This window comes from Stylophora pistillata, chromosome 3 (genome assembly GCF_964205215.1).
Source record: "Stylophora pistillata chromosome 3, jaStyPist1.2, whole genome shotgun sequence".
NCBI classification, from domain to species: Eukaryota; Metazoa; Cnidaria; class Anthozoa; order Scleractinia; family Pocilloporidae; genus Stylophora; species Stylophora pistillata.
The window spans coordinates 26,935,011-26,952,595 of NC_142521.1; the positions used below are offsets into that span (position 1 = coordinate 26,935,011).

The 17,585-nt window shown below is 41.6% G+C and overlaps 1 pseudogene; it reads right to left on the reverse strand.

Annotated features, from left to right (window-relative positions):
* Window positions 1-8,633: 8,633 nt before the first annotated feature.
* LOC148735367 (uncharacterized) lies at window positions 8,634-10,799 on the reverse strand (annotated as a pseudogene).
* Between the last annotated feature and the right edge of the window lie 6,786 nt (window positions 10,800-17,585).

The following is a 17,585-nucleotide window of genomic DNA, read 5'->3' on the forward strand; positions in this document are numbered from 1 at the left end:
GCAGTTTCTGTGCTGTGGTTCTGTCGATAGGCGGATTGAAACACTGGGAACAGATTGTTGCCATTCAGATAATGCTGTAGCTGCTTGGCAACAACAGTCTCAACCAGCTTTGAGATAAATGCCAAATTACTCACGGGTCTGTAGTTCTTAAAAACAAGAGGTAATCCATCCTTCTTCAGCAGCGGCCGTACTAGAGCACTTTTCCAGATGCGTGGAAAATAACCAGAATCAAGCGAAAGATTTCTTATTTTCGTGATCGGAGGTAGTAGCACATCGGCGAAGTCAGTAAGAAGCTTGGTTGGAATAGGATCAAGAAGACAAGATTTCTTTGATGAAGCTTTGATTAAATCAAACACCTCTGATTCGGACAGGAGAGTAAATTCTGAAAAACAGGAAGCAGTCACAGTACTGGCAGCGTCAATGGTGACAGGAAGGCGGCTCTGGTTTGCAATAGCAGACTTGATATCAGCAATTTTTTGAGCAAAGAATTTTCCAAAATCATTAGCCAACTGATAATCATTAGTCGACAGTGGGAGGCCAGGACCATTTGATAAATTCAGCAGGGACTTACTTGCTCTAAATAACCTTCTCTGGTCCGTGCTGTTCTCAGTTATGAAGTTTGTATAGTATGCACTACGGGCCTCGTTACTCAAAAACGTCACTTGATTTCTCACTGCGCGATAGGATAGTAAATCGATGTGTGCTTTAGAAGCCCTCCATTTCCTTTCAGCTTTCCTCCGTTGACGTTTAGCCGATATAATTTCATGATTCATCCATGGAACACGAGTTCTAATAGTAACATTCTTTTGCTTAACAGGAGCGTGCCGATCCAGCAGGGAACGCAATGTGTTGTTGAATAAGGCGGCAAGCTCGTCAGGATCTTCAGTATCTGTTTGAAGAAGCTCGCTGTTACAGATTTCATCCGCAAAAGCAGACTTATCAATTGATCGCAGCTTCCTAAATGAGACACGCCCAACTTTGAGAGGTGGTCGAGGTGTTTTCAATTTGAAAAGTAACGCTAGATGATCCGAAAATAGAATGTCAGGCGATGGTCGACCGCTAATAAGGTTGTCTGACGTTCGAGTAATTACCAGATCTAGTGTATGACCAAGTTCATGCGTTGGTTCTGTCACATGTTGAGTTAAAGACATTGACTCCAATAAATCCAAAAAGCGACAAGCAGCTGAATCATTGTGATCATCAACATGGATGTTAAAATCGCCAGTTAAACACAGGACGTCGTTAGAAAGGATAACAGATTCAAGGTACTCTGAAAATTCGTCAATAAAGCTGTTTACAGTCACAGGATGATTAACAGAGTACGGCGGTCGATAGATGATTGCCAGTCGAAAGCGTAGGGAGCCAGTGCAGACAAGGTATTCAGAAGATTCAAAGGAAATCCTTGAAACAGTTTCGAGCTTGGAAACATTGATGTTATCTCTGAACAAGAGGGCCGTACCTCCACCTCTACGATCACCCCTAGGGCAGTGTAACAGTTTATAGCCTGCAGGAGTTATCTCGTAGCACACAGCGGAGTCGTTGTCTGATAACCAAGTTTCAGTTATTGCAACTAGGTCAGCTTTGCATTCGTCGACATAATCAACAAACAGTGCAGATTTGTTTGAAATAGAACGAGCATTTAACGTGCACATGGTCAGCTGAGTGTTCGATGTACTCAAATGGAGATCAGATACGCAGTTTACCTGCACAACGTTGGAGCGGTGGCTGTGATGATGGCTTCGATGTTTAACTGCCCGACGATTTGTTGTAAAAGACGTAATTGGTGGACCAGGGTTCGGGCTGATGTCGCCACTAGTTGTTAAGCGAAGACTCGTTAGGTTAAAGGAAGAAACAGAGTTCGGAGTATGAGATATCCGAGCAGTGAAGTAGCGATGTGATCTTGTTGAAGATGAAAATCCAAGATGGCGGAACAAACGCATCGACGACGAGCAACTTGCACGGTATAAATCCAATTCATTAGTGGTCTTTGTAACTCCAGAATCATCAAGGGCATAAGATGGACAGAAAATGAGCGTATTTAGATAAATTAAAGAGCGACTTAAACAACAGAACAGATATAGATAAGTGGTTATGGCGGAGCCGAGAAAATTACGACTGACCGCCATTGCGCCGCTGACCAATAGTCAGAAGAATGCAAGAAGGCATCAAAACTCCCAATGACCCTTCATTGCATTTCGTAGGGGAAATCCTAGAGGTCGAGCGTTTGACATTGCACTCTAGGTATTACAAAACGGTTCCTTTAGGAGCCACCACTTCTTATTAAAGTCATGACCAACACTGAGCTTACAATAACCAAAAAACGAATGCCAACACAGGCGTCCCAGCAAAAGCCTTGAGCAAAAGCTTAGGATTATTTCATGAAAGCATCACGCGTTGTGTGACACGGTGTTAAGTTACGCGAGAAACCGTCAAGAATTTGAATGCGTTATAAGGAATAGCATAGGAACAAAAGTGTCTCAGTTAAAAAAATCCCCACGCACTATGCTGAAAACGAAGGTTTTCTACCATAGCTTCCACGCTTGTTCGTGTCTGCCTGGGCCTTTGACTAACAAGGTGGACATGGCCGTGCAGGAGGCTTGGGTCTTGGGTTAATTTTATCCCTTCCGGCCTCTTGCGTGACGGTGTCTACCCTGTGAGTCATATGCCTCTACAAACCCCACACTTGACCTTCTGCCGAGCGACAAGAACAAAGTATCTCCAGGAAAGAGAAAGTTGCCAACTAGAGTGTTAGAAAGCCCATCTTCAAGTACAGTTAGAGAGCCGAAGCTACAGGAAGTAGGATCTCAATGTACTATCAAAAATAGGATGTCAGTCCTGTCCAATTGGTCACGACTTTACTGTGTTTGGTGGCTCCTAAAAGAGCCGTTGTTTGATTGACTGCTGTAAATAGAGCAGTTACAAAAGTGTCGATATTACTTTCTCCTCCAATTCATCTAATCCCTGGAGCATGTTCTCGAAACTTTCAACAACAGAACGATAGTTCTCCAGAACAGAAGATAAATCTTGTTGTTCTGATACAGCTGCAACTGTCTCGCAGTTTTTTTTCAGTTTCCTTTAGTTCCTCCAATAAATCGAGGCGTTCATCGCAGATGTGATTTAGAATTTCACGCTTTCGATCCATGAAGGATTTTTTCGTGCACGCTCAAAGATAACCGTTTTACAATGCGCGATCCCTGGCTAGTGAGACAAAAGATAAGTGGCAAGTCCGTGGCATATCAAAACTCCACGAAAGAACCAATACCAAAAATTCTACAGCTAGTGTGACAAAAGATCAGTGGCGGAAAAAAAATCACATGTCAAATCGCTGTGGGCATACCTTACTTTGACACGTGTTTAGTGGAAAACTGCTTAACTCAGATTGCACTGGGCGTATCTGAAGATAATTTACTTTATATGTGTGAGCTGAAGAAGCCAATTAGAAGCTTAACAACGCCTAGCTAAATCGAACATCAACCTTCTCTCAATCTTCTTCAAAAGAAATTCAGTTCAACATCCATGTTTTGAAGCGACAATGGTAGCACATGCTTAGCGTTTTACGGCGTTTGCTAAAAGGATTTGAACTGACAAACTCGTGATAGTGTTGATATTCTTTTGAAAGCAATGTCCGATTAGCGCATTCATAATGATTTGAATATAATTATACTAAGAGTTCCTTTTTGTTTCTTGCGTTGTTTTGGAATGCGCATCAAGCCAAGAGATCTATCTAAAGACAGATAGACAAACATGTTCTCTCTGAATTTTTTAGTGGACTTAATGGGCGGTTTCAGTATGTGTAGATGTATTTCTAAAGCTTTTGTTCTTACACTTGACAATGGCTGGCCAAAGGTGTGATAGGTAAGAGGTGATATTTGTGTAATCTACATCTAAAATTAACGCAAACAGACTTTGGAGTGGTTTTTTGAAATTCAGTCCCTTTCTTTTTGTTTACTATGCTGTTTTACTTTACTGAAATGTGAGACCATGTAAAAACGTTAAAAATAAAATTAGCAATGAACCGAATGAACTGAATAATTATTCTAATTCCGTTTTCGTGAGAAGACACTGCTGGAGCAACTACATCTGGGTGTTACGAAAACTAAGACCCCAAAATAAATCTTCAACCTTTCAACCAGTTCGCTCGCGCAATTCTCATGAATTCCAACGCAATGTAGGCTTTTCTCATCCTAGCCTCAGACGCAGTATTTTTTAGGGGAGGGAGTGAAATACGACCAACTTATTCCTCAAAACTACAATCAAAAGCATTCAATTTTAATAGGATGAATGATCAGATGAGTCTTTCGCGGTATTAAACTTACGGATAGCTCGACACTTAGAATTTATTTTACTTTTGATGAACCTCCAGAGCTTTTCTTTTTCCTCGTTGTTGCTAGTGGGAAACTTTGTAAAAACTAAAACTTTAAGTGAATTGAGTTTGGCAATGTCAAGACACTTTTTGCCATAGGTACCATTGGTATTGCTGGTCGCAAGTTCCTCAGTGGTGAAGAAAGATGGTAGGAGCTTTAGAGCACACAAGTGCCGTTCATTTTCACTTCCCAGGTTCTGCTGGACTGTTTTCACTTTCCTTGGGGTGTCACACATTTACCAATCAATTCTTCGCCGACTTCAGAAACCGAACTTGTACCTGCTTGCCCAACTGGGATGTCAGCTGGTTCCTCGCATAGACTAAGTAGCGGGTCTTTATCAATGCTGGTCACGTCATTTCCAGACGGCTCAATGGGTACGTGTAACGGCGGTATCTCATCACATTGGTTGTTTATCGTGACATCGAGCTGAAAAGCAAGGAGAAAAATAAATACGCATTGTCATTGTGTTGCATTAAGTCTGCTCTAAGTCTAGCATCTACTCATAACTGAAAATTAAGGGAGCCCTCTTTTCTAAAGTTATTTAACAGGAACCTGAGTAGTTGATATCTAAGAACCTGTTACCAGGGAATAATTATTTTGGGATTGTCCCTCCAAGGAGCCAAGGTGTGCCTCAAAGTTGGATAGGTTGTCTGCCAATACAGTCATTTTCCTCATTTATAGTTTTTTCATATAGACGTTTATTGAGAAGAATACCTTAATAGCAGCTGGAAGCTGAATTGCAAAGGTGTACAAATTATGTAATAGAACTATACAATAAAATCAAACCTAAAAGGGAACTAATTTACATATACAATTGTAATAAATGTTAGTTAAAATGTCTTGCGCTTGCCGGAATGAAAGTATCTCTGAACCGATTTGTTTTAAAGGAAACTCTAAATGGTCTGCGTTGTCGTAACTCCATAAGTTGACCTCGGTTATCGAAAGGCAGTAAGTGGTACAAACAATCCAAGGGATTGGAGACGATGTTGTTAAAGAATTTTAAGCAAAGGTCTTCTCTCCGATCCCTTAGGGTTTTCAGCTCTGCCATCTGAAGCACTTCTCTATAATGATTATCATAACCGTATATAATTTTCAAGGCTCTCTTTTGGACACGCTCTAAACCTAAGCTCAAATAATTGGGGAGGCTATAATGGTAGACCTGACATCCATAAAGTAAGACAGATTGAATACAAGCAACATAAAAATTAACTAATTCAGGTGATGGTACCTTAGCTCGCTTTAACTGAGTTAAAAAGTAAAGGCGCTTAGCGGCCTTTTTAATCGTCTCAGTAACGTGAGTGTTCCACTTGAGGTTGTCTTGAAAATACACACCCAGTAATTTTACGACACTAACGGCACTAACCTTAGAGCCATTAATTTCTATCAGATCGTAGGAAGGAGGGGAGCGCACAAAGGAAACTCTTAGCTCATTACATTTTTTCGGATGGAGTTGAAATGAATTGAGTGTTGACCAGGTAGCTACTTCGTTTATCATAGACTGAGCATTGCTAGGACCACCCTTGCTTATGAAATAAACGTCAGCAGTTTATCTTCTGTTTCTGAAACAAATTTTTGTATTTTCTCCATCATCTGTAAAGTAGAACAGATAATTTGGTTCACCTGACTGATACAAATCTTTAACAGTTGTTTCGTCTTTCATACTTTTTGAAAGAAATTTGCGCAAGTAATTGCAGAAAAAAACTCTAGACCACAGGTTGGAAAATACCTTAATGAAGCTTTCCTGCATTTGCATCTGACAGGAAAGAATTTTTGTTGTCGCCTCCTCCATGGCATCCAGCCTGTTCACCGGGTGACGACTCTCTTTTGTCTTAACAGCAAGTTGCTGGCGGAGTGTAGCGACCACATTGTCTTTCGTCGAAGGAATTTCACTGCTGGTCACCATCATTGGCACTGAGGACTGTGCTACCTTGGCCCTCTTGGATTCTCGAACTGTTCTCTGCTCAAACTCCTGCTGCTTCTGTCTGGCTAAAAACTGCTCTTAAGGATGGTTGCTGGCTTCGGTCTCGGCACTCTGCACTTCAGTGGGCTAGGTCAATGAAAATCAAATGATAAGTCATTGAAATACACTCAAAGTGATTAACACTAACACATTGATGTAATACCTTGTTTGGTGGAACTTTTTTCTTGGTGGCTCTGACGCTTCCTGGACTTCCACTTGCAGAGCTGTAGGAAAGTTTTCCTGCACCATTCCAGGTCTTTTTCAGCTAGCACGTCTTCATTATCTATAACATGTGCGTGTAATCAAAGACTCAGTGTTAAAGAGGTGAACATCACTCTAAAGGTTGAAAGAAGAAAAGGAATCTGCAAGTCAGTACGATCTGACAAAGTACAACTGATGCTTACCGCTTAGAGCAAGAATCTTGGCTTGAACTTTCTTGCCTCCCCAATTGACATGGACAGACTGTCCCTTGATAAAATCGAGGTCTTTCTCAACAATTAAACAAGTCGCTGCGATACCTGTTTTTTTTTCTTCCGGGAAGAGAAAAAGTGCTTTTGAAGCAGGTTTACTGGTTTGCCTACACAATTGTCTAAGAGACATGTTGCAACTTTAAAGAGAGTGACATCTATAACCTTGAGTATAGCAAGAGTGATTACATCTTTTATACACGTCACTGAAGGTCACACAGATCAAAAATCCAGTCTTTTCAGTGGGTATGTGAAGTTTTATTGTCTTGCCGTTCTCACATGGGAGTGTGTCTTTGACCAAAGATTTAAGTAGGTCACAAGTCATGAATTAAAATATCAATAGAATTTTCTATCACCTAACTTTCAATTGTTTCTGAGCGGTACTATTGACAAGTGAAAGAGTCGATGGCAGGAAAGATTTCATTTGTAGTATCAATTAACACACAAACAGCAAAAGTCTAAGTGTTCATCAGACATCTTTTGAAATGCATTGTTTACATACATTTGTCTTTGGTGTTGACTTTTTGTCAAATAACGAATAATCTCGCCTCGACGGCGAAAAAGCCTTTTTCTTTTACACTCGACTCAAGGTCTCATATAAAGACGAGTTTAGGGAGAATGCGGGATATACGGAAAGTTAGTGTTTATCGATTGGGAAACATGTTATCGCTTGTGTTCGCACGGTGTTTAAAGGCAAAATTCGAGCGAATGAAGTAGGACAAATCTTGTAAACATTAGTATGTGAGAGATGACTGATGCCGCTCGAACGCAAGAATTTATTTTCAGTAAACGGGTGGCGTTACTAGTATGAACCTTGCAAACCGATGTTACAAGTCCTTCGACGGAAAATAGTCCAAGTCGTTCGAACGGACTGATGTTTTTCATTGAACGGATGACCAAGCCGTTCGTACGTCTTGTTTTTGACAACAGTACTGGATGACCAAGCCATTTGAACGGGCTGATGTTTGTCATGAACGGATGACCAAGCCGTTCAAACGGGCTGATGTTTTTCACGAACGGATGACTAAGCCGTTCGAACGGGCTGATGTTTTTCACGAATTGATGAGCAGGCCGTTCGAATGGGCTGATGTTTCTGACGAACGTTAAGAACATAAGCCTCAATCACTTTTCAAGGGGGTCTGAAGGTTTGAGACACCCAATTCGTTGTTACAAAATTTTCAAAGTTTTTGCAAATACCAAACCAAATTTTTCGGTGAAGTGCGAACAGGGCCTAGTTGGCCATGAATATTCCGTATTTTCTTGAATAGAAACCGCCCTTGATTAGAAGCCGCCTTTGAATAGAAGCCGCAGAAATTTCATGAATAGAAAAAATAGAAGCTGCCCTTGAATAGTAGCCGCAATAGCTGCAACTGTCTCTTGCAGTTTAAATTCATTTTTCTCTAGTTCCTCCATTAAATTGAGGCGTTCATCGCAGATGTAATCTAGGATTTCACGCTTTCGATCCATGCTAGCAGGATTTCTTGAAATGAAGGATTTTTGCATGTGCGCTCATGAATAACCACTGTAAAATATCCTCCCACAATTGGTTTCTCGCTCACATTCACCACCTTGTATAATTAGCCATTGAGTCCTTTGGCCTAATAACTCCCCTAGAGATTAAACTTTGCTTCAGTGTTTCATGCTTGTTTTTATTTCATGTAAATAGGTAAATGATTCATTTACGTGAAAGGTCACGTCCAAAAGCATCTCTTCAATGAAGCGCTTAGGTGTGCAGTTTGTAACTGAGTACTTTTCCTCTTCATAATTTTCGCGGCGTGCGCAAAAGATCGAGAAAAAAAAGTGGACCGACTTTTTTTACTGTGAAATGACTATAGGTTTGCAGTTTGTAACAAAGAGTTCTTTCCCTTTTTAAGTTCATCGCGGCGCACGCCAAAGATCGAGAAAAATAATATCAGAATGAGTCTTTTTTATTATGGCGGTGTTTCCGAATTTGGTAAAATCTGACCAAGAACTTGTAGTTTATATTTCCAACCTTTGAAATAAATGGCGGTCTTCATTTTGCTTATACTTTCACGTCGTGTGTACACCATAGCATACAAATGAGAGCAAAATAAAAACTCTAACAATAAACCTTACTGAGTATCAAATGCTGTGAATTTTAATTTCGTACTGTTGATCAAGACTTTCATAGATATGGTGGCTCCTAAAGGAGCCGTTTTATGGTGGCTCGTAAGAGCCGTTTTAAGATTGCTGAGGAGTTGGTGCAACCAGTTCTTCTGTTCCTGGCTTGCAGAACTGCCTGATCTCACGGAAAAGATACTGTTTGCGATGTTGGCTTAACCCTGCTGGATTTACTTTGGCTGGAAGACGTGAGGCCGGAGGAAGGATTGCGGGATCTTCAGAAGCATCAGCAACTGTTCGGGAGACGGGTCACTCTCTTTGAAGTACACTCTTGAAGGCTCATCTTTGGTGAATCGAAAGTGGTGGTAGCTTTTTATGTTTTGCAGCCTTTTAAAGTATTGTTCAAGAAATGAACACCAATCATACACTGGAATGATAACTGTTCCGTCATGTGTTCCAACAAGTTGTGCCTTGTTCACCCCAGTACTCGACGATTCCACCATGTTAGCAAATTCGTAAATTGATGAGATGCAGTTTTGCTTGTACGATTTCTTTATGATGCCAAAACATCGATCAGGGGCAAACTTCGTGTGGCCAGCAATCAAAAACGAATATGAAACTGAAAGATGAAGTTGGAGAATTGTCCTCTAAGCTAAGTACCAGACAAAATAATTGTTTTTGTTTTGCCCTGAACAGTTATCGGTGTGGAGATGAACAGAAGTTTCTCCAAGTCCATGATGCTAGAAGAAATGATGGATGTAACTTATCGTAGTGTTCGCTCCCTTACCTGCTTTGCTGGCCTCGTCAATCAGGTAGTTAACTTGCCGTGGGATCGCCTCACACATAGTACCAAAGATGGCACATTTGCGTGGTGTTTTAAAGTAAATTGGCCCCGGTTGCATCGGATTACTTGGGTAGTGCACTTGCTGGGCGAAGTCGAACGAGTAGTGCATTGTTGTTTCAAGTGAGCATGGACCATGGTGCTCATCAATGTCTACGCTGTCCTCTGATGCTTTAAAACTGCGCTTGGCATCATCGCACACCTTCCTGTAAAGTTCTCTTTCAGTCTGCACTTTATTTAAGTGTTGCTGTTGGGCGCGAACACATTCTGACTTTTCTGCCTCTGGAAGATTGGCTGCTTGAAGAAGCTTTGAAGTGTTCTGTTGGCATGTGAAACATAAGTCAGTCATTGGCTTCTCTACGACGAGGTTTTGGATGGAATTGTTTCCATAACTCGATGAATTTCGTGTAGCTCACGACCCTCGTGCTGGCCGCCTCACAAGCTGTTTTAAAGCAGTTCCAGACATGCATCTCAGTCTCACTCGACGAAAGTAGCACAGTTTCCTTGTTTTTAAAACCAGGGATTCTCCCAGGAAGTAGTACAGCATTCAGCGTAATTACTGAGAAAGTTTTTTACATCTTCTGCAACGGCCTGCGGCAGAGTGTTATGTGGCAGCCTGCTACTGTTCCCGTGTACCCGCAGAGAAATGCCATGGTTTTGATAATGTTCCACGAGCCTTTGAAACCGGGACTTACTGATGCCATACATGTGCAGAAACATTTCCTTGCAAATGGGGTGAGACTCATAGAGGAAGCTGTAAGCTGGAATTCTTTTTCTTTCTCCCCCGGTCACTTCAGCCGCCGTGAAAGCTTGAAGGTTTGCAAAGATTACTAAGTCCAGTTCTGCATGAGAAAGTTCCAGACAGTCGTATAGGTTGCTAATAACAGTTTCTGCTATGAAGTAATCCGAACACTGGTCGCCTTTCAACCCTCGATGACATCCGCACCCAACTTGTAAAAACTGTTGCACTTTGGCGACGATACTAGAAACATTTTCTTCTCTCGTTGAATTCTCCATTTTGTGATTGTTTGAAAAGGCAGTAATTGACACAAGTTGTTAGCAGTTACCAAGGCAACGCATTTTTGATGGACTGACAGGGAAGCTGGGATTATGGAAAGTTGAACTTGAACTTCAGAACTATCGTATGCTTTTCGCGTGCAAGTTCCTTGGTTGTACCTTATCTTAATCAGTGGAATTCAATAGTAAAAATATTAATTATAATCCATTTGAATGCGCCGAAAGTGAAGTCGAGTTATTCAAACGATCGAGTTTCGACTCGTTTGAAGTGATCTTTCCACAGATTGTGTCAAATACCTCGCATAACTTAACACCGCGTAACCCAACGCGTGACGCTTTCCTGAAATAATCCTTCGCTTTTGCTTGAGACAAGAGCTTGGGACACCTGTGTTGGCACTCGTTTTGACGAAACCATGAGTTCTGTTCAAAATAATTTCTACAGGCGATCACTTGTTCAACCGCTACCGTTGGAAAAATTAACTTTTATTAGCCGTTTTTAATCCGTTCGACAATTTTCATTAGCCGTTATCCGTTCGATCTCATCTATTTGAAAATAAATTATTATTATATTCATTAGCCGCTCATCCGTTCGACCTCATCTGTTCGAAAATTTTAATTAGCCGTTCATCCGTTCGAAAATTTTCATTAGCCGTTCATCCGTTTGACCTCATCCGTTCGAACATTTTCATTAGCCATTCATCCGTTCGACCTCGTCCGTTCAAAAATTTTAATTAGCCGTTCATCCATTCACAGTATCCGTTTCGAACGGCTTGCCTAGCCGTTCATCACCCGTTCGCTTGTCGTTCCGTTCACTGTTCAAACGGCTACCGTTAGGAACGTTTTCGCGTGAGAGGTCACATATAAGACAAACAATTACAAAAATGCTAAGACCTAAATAAAATTGCTAATATAACTAATATACAGCAATGGAATAGCTAAAAATCTAGGTTAGCACACGCGCACATAACCGGGATAAATGAAGATTTAAAACCATCAGTGCGAAAGCGCGGCATGTTAAAAACGCGCTGGTGTCTGGTATTGTAAGCTGAAAGATGCCTATCTGGCAGCAAATTATATAATTTGTGAGATGGATTTGAGACAGACAAAACAGATCCATACGTAATTTCATGCGTCTGTCATAGAGCAAAGCTAAACCTGCTTTTCTAAAGAGTCATGGTATGACAGTTCTGGTGAAATGATGGATAATGCATGTCCTTGGACCCTTTCAATGTCATCACTAAGATACGCAGGTAACGCATGAAGGAATATTTGTGCGCAGTATTCCAGAACAGGACGTATAGTTGTATAATAAAAATTAATTATGTCATCCGCTGGAATGCGGGCTCTATTCAGGAGGACTAAAAAGTACAATCGTTTGTCTGCTCTTTTTATAACATCATTGATGTGGTTGTTCCACTTAAGGTTACACGAAATAGTCACGCCTAGGATCCTAGCCGACTCTACTGTCTCTAATTCTTTGCCAACTACCAAGAGGGGAGTGAAATGTTGTTTCTGCCTTTTGTAGTGGATGACCATAACTCTGCATTTGTCAGCATTAAGCTCCATGTTCTGTGCTTTGGACCAATCCTCCACCACTTTAACAGTGGTTTGGGCATCACCTAATGCGTTGCGCGGGACGATCTCTGCCACCGTCATGTCATAAACGTACAGATAAGTTTGAACCTTGGGAATTCTTAGATCGTTTATCATTAGCAAGAAGAGCCATGGCCCCAGTTTTGTCCCCTGAGGTACACCAGCTGGTACGAAGCCCCAATCAGCGAAAAAATCAGCAGATAATTTTACGCGTTGGTAGTGATGCACTAAGAAGTCGACTACCCAACATGCTACACCCCAAGGGATGTCAAGACTGTAAATTTTACGAGTGAGCAGTTGATGGTCAATGTAGTCAAAAGCTTTGCAGTAGTCAAAAGCTTTGCGGTAGTCAAACAGGACCACCCTGACTGCAGATCCCATGCCATCAGTTGCGCGTGTCCAATGATGGAGCATGGACGTCAGAGGTAGGGCTGTGGAGGATTTCGGTAAGGCTCCAAACTGGTTGGGATGGATAATTTTCAACACAGCTGGACCGATGAATGCAGATACCACAAAGTCTTCGGGTAATTTGGAAATTATTGGTGTGAGGGAAATGGGTTGTAAGTGCTTGTTGATGACTTCAACAGGTTTCTGTTTAGGAATGGGTACCACATCTGCCAGCTTCCAAGATGGGGGAAGTTGTTGCTTAGCAAAGCAACAATTAAGGATGGAAGTCACTGGCTGAGCTAAAAAGTCAGCATATTCCCTAAACACCCAACAAGGTATCCCATTGGGACCCCTCGGCCTATATAGACTGTATAGGCTCTATAGGCGGTATAGGCTCCATCTTCTATTTTCACTGTTTCTTGCATAATTTTCAGAGCCTTGCAGTCGTTGAGGGACATTAAGGTCTTCGATGCTGTGTGGTTCGTTGAAATTGAGGTCACAAAACTGTTGAAACTGCTGGTCTAGGTTCTTGTTTACTTGTACGAAGTTTGCTGTAGGGGAGTTCTTGGTCTCCCCAGGGGGCCATTAAGAACTCAGCCCAACATGGTTCGCATAGCGAAGGGACCGCCATCCTTGCTTGGTTGCACTTCTTGAGGCTGTAGAGCCTTTGGTACATTGCTGATCTCCATGTCTATATGTGTGATGTTTACACCCTTCAGGTACGACCAGTGGCTGATATCCCATGGCTTCTGAGGGGATAGGTGGGCTCGGTCTAGAATAGACCATCGGCAGCTCTACCATGGTGTCATTGCTAGTGGTGTCATTAACCGCCTCCTGGTTAGCTCAATGGATATAGTGCTGGACTGTTGTGTGGGAGGTCAAGGGTTAGAGCCCTGGCCGGACCAACACTCGGGGTCTTAAAATAATTGAGAAGAATTTGCTACCTTTGTATAACATCAAGAAATGGTTAGATATTCTAGTTTTCTCGGATAGGGACGAATAAATGGAGGTCCCGTCTCCTGCAGGGTTGGGGAAGGAGACATTAATTTCCCACACACGAGATTACTATGTGATGGATGTCCTCCCCTGGGGGTGGGAGGGTGGACTAGCACGAATGGTTCGTATGTTCCTTTCTAGTCCTTGCCCACTGCAAAATTTAATGCAATGAAAATGGAGTAAATTAAATTGCTTATATGAGAGACTCCCAAACACACTAAGGAGCAATCAATTGGCTCGTCTTCTCCCTGTAGGGTTGTAAGTGTCAGCTTCTTTTGGAGCCCTTTTTCGTGGAGCCTTTCCAAAAGGCTTTCAGTGCAGAATGATGTGTTAGAACCAGAGTAGAGAAATGTGAAAGTTTCCACCATCTTACGCTGACCTTTAACTTTGACCTGAACTGGAACAATTGCAAGCCTAGTGACAGAGGTGCATGTTGTAGCCATTGTTTGCATGGCTAGGAGTTTTGTCTTGTGAAGTTTCTTTATTATCCTCCATGGGGCCTGATTGATTTATGTGAACGATGTTTTCATTTGACTGCGTTTGATTGTTCCTGACACTGTTAGTGTGAATGAAGGTGGAGTGCTTGGCCGTGCAACCTTTAACTTTGCAAAAAACTTTCCCTTGGCTAGGAACTGACATAATGACCAGGGTAGAGGCAGTTAGCACAGAGCCTTTGGTCCAGAACAAAGACTCTTCTTTCTTCATAAGAAAGTTTTAGAAACTTCTCAGAGCAGGAAAGCCAATGATCAAGAGTACACATTGGACACCTGTTTTCTTTTCTGGCTAGGCCGTATTGAAGTTTGCCGTGAGTTGAGAACCCACCTGCCTTCCGATCCTTTGCTCGGCGTTGAGTACGAAGAGGCACATTAGTCTTGCCTTTCCTGGTAACTTTTCCAAATATAAGATTGGTGGCTGCTCTGGCTTTGGCGGTTACAAACTTCATATTGTCCTTGATGGTTGCAACTGTTGCCTCTCGCTCAATGATCTGGTCTAGAGTATCTTGCCATTTTAATCTGGCCGAGTAAGGGAGTCGATCGATGATTCTCTTAAGATTGTCTGGGTTGTCCAGTTTATTCATGTATCCAATTTCAGTTAAGTTGTTGACGCAATTTGTTAGTTGAATGGAAAACTCTTGTAAGGTGGTGGCGTCATTGTTTCTATTTTGTGGGCCTTCTACCAGTCTTTTTCATGTGTGCAGGAAGCAACTTGATAGCCCTGCCCATACCTCTCCCTTAGGAATGGCTGCTTAATTAGGTAATGGCTGGATTTTCTTTGGGATCTTCTGGAGTGGTACTATTGAGTGGAGTTAACACCACATTACTCGCAGGGGCTGCCTGTGACAATTGGGTGTTCGCCCCTCTAACCTGCTGGTGAGTTTCTGCTATTTCGGCGTGAAGTTGATCTTGGCTCTCTTTTGTTGGAGCTTTAGTTCTTCCAGCTGAAGTTCATAAACGCTTGCCTCAAGTGCTGCCTTTCTTGCCGCGGCCCTTGCCATCATGCTAGAAGAACTTCTAGACGAGCTAGCAATGGAACGTGTGCGCAGGGGTGCTCTAGAATCTATTTTACTGATGGAATCTTCAGAACAAACTAACTCAAAAGGGTCCACAGATAGCTCTTGAGGGATGGATTGTTCTCGGGGCTGTGTGCTTGGAATCCATGAGGTAATTTCCCTTTCAATTTTGATAACTGTCTCCAAAACGGAAGTGTAGTAGTGCAAGGACTCTTCTCTCTCCCTCTCCATTTTAACTAGTTTGTGATAAGCCTCGTGGGCTTCTGAAATACTTCTAAAACATGCATCAATTCACCTCAAACTTCCTTTAGGGTGTCGACATTTTTGCACGCTGACATCAAATCTGATAGTTTGTTTACCCTTTGGAATACATTCGCCTCTGCAGAACTGCAGGCAGACTTAAACAGATTGATTAAATCAACACCTTCAGATGCCATTGATTAGCAACGACTGATAAATTTGAAACGTGAAAATACTCGGATATGATGTGACGCAACTTGATTCACCGAATTCGTTCACAGTGGAATTAGAATACAAGGATGAAACGGCAGGGACAAAACGGTCCCAGCATACTACTTAAGATGCGGTGTGTAGCGTTAAACAAACTCGACAGAATTACTGAGAATGAGGTGAGTTTGTTTAAGAAGAGTTCGATGTCCCTAATTGACAAGGTGGAGACTTGACATGATGATACACGCAGTGAAACAAGCAAAGGTCGTGCAGGTCAGACAAGACGTTATTGTAGATGATAGACCATAAATCGTAAAATGGTTTGAACTGAAAGGTGATAAGTACAGTAAAGTCTTACTTAGCTAAATAGCATATAACAAGAAAACAGAGTGAGTGACCTGAATCATACGCTGGACAATAGAGATACAGCGAGTGCAAAACTGCAACATACTACAGCGAGTAATAGAAATGATAATAAATAGGCATGCACATAATCGCAACTACTGAAAGTGATAAAACTACAAACAATTTAACTCCCTGTAACCGAAGGGTAGTGTAATGATGACAACTGAAGTACTTCTCGTGTTAAGTAGAAACTGATAGAAGATAATTACATCAATCACAAATGGTGGAAAATGGAAACGTAATAAAGGCAAAGAATATTCTGTACTTACTTTGGTTTGCACACGCACCAGTGTTAAACTAACAACCTTGACGGTGATGAGCACAGTGTAGATAGAACTAAAAGCCCAAATGGCTGACAAAGTTGACTCCACAGGGCCTACACCAGAGCTGCCCTAACTAACGTAAAGGATGCCACATTTATACGTATGGAAACACTGACAAGCCCACACATAAACCACAATACAAGGATGGGACAGATTTAGGAATGACAAAATTTGCAAATGGATAACTCCCACACTAAGACTACCATTCACTATGCCCCGGTAATGACGAAGGATAACAAATACATCGCGTTAAAGAGTTAGAAGTGATTATGGCATGGAAAACATTTCTGTTTCACAGTACATGTTAGAACACAGGGAAAAGGAAGTATTATGGCCAGTTCCTCTGTTCACAACTGCGGAGTTGAAAGAAGTCAGACTGACATCTGTGCCAAAGTGCTGACTTTTTATTCACATATATTTCAGGCGATGGAAGATGAAGGCATTTTAGATGTATTGAACGATGTTCACTTTTATAGCCTTTGGCATGTCTTTATTCCTCTCATGAATAAGTCTTTGCAGGAATCTGTTCTACAAATGAACAACCATCCAGTGTCTAGTGAAAAAAAAACAAGTCACCACTTCAAATGAAAGGAAACTGCAAAGGCCTTGGTCAAAATACTTCTTCTTAATGGTCTTGTTTACAAGTCTGATCCACTGTTTCCAAGGATCAGCTTGATCAACACACTCCTCATAAAATCAACACAAAATGTACATGTGTAGTTGCAAATTAAGTCAAGTTCACTGAATGTTGATTCGAGCAAGTTATCATGGTTAACTGTGGTAAGGTTCACATCTCCTTCAAGTGTTCTTCACAGGTTGACATGTCAAGCTCTCTTCCTTCATTTGTTTCCAGCTGTAAAAATCTGAGCACTTTTAATGGTTCAGAGAGACTCGAAGATTTGGCTGTCTAATATTGATTGAATGTCAAAAGGGCAATCAATATAAAAATATCCTTCCCATGTTGCTGGAAACGCTGTGACTGTAGCAGACTCTTCTTTAGCAGGTCCAGCACTTGTTGAAGTTGAAGATGGCTGATGTTTAGGTTCCACAATTATTGCATCATTGTTATCAATTTCACTTTTGTTCTGATCAAAGTCAAACACAGAATTAGATAGCATCTCCTCAATTTCTTTATCCACATGTGGAGGATAATCAAATAATCTAATAATGATATGTCCTGTGGGTGATAT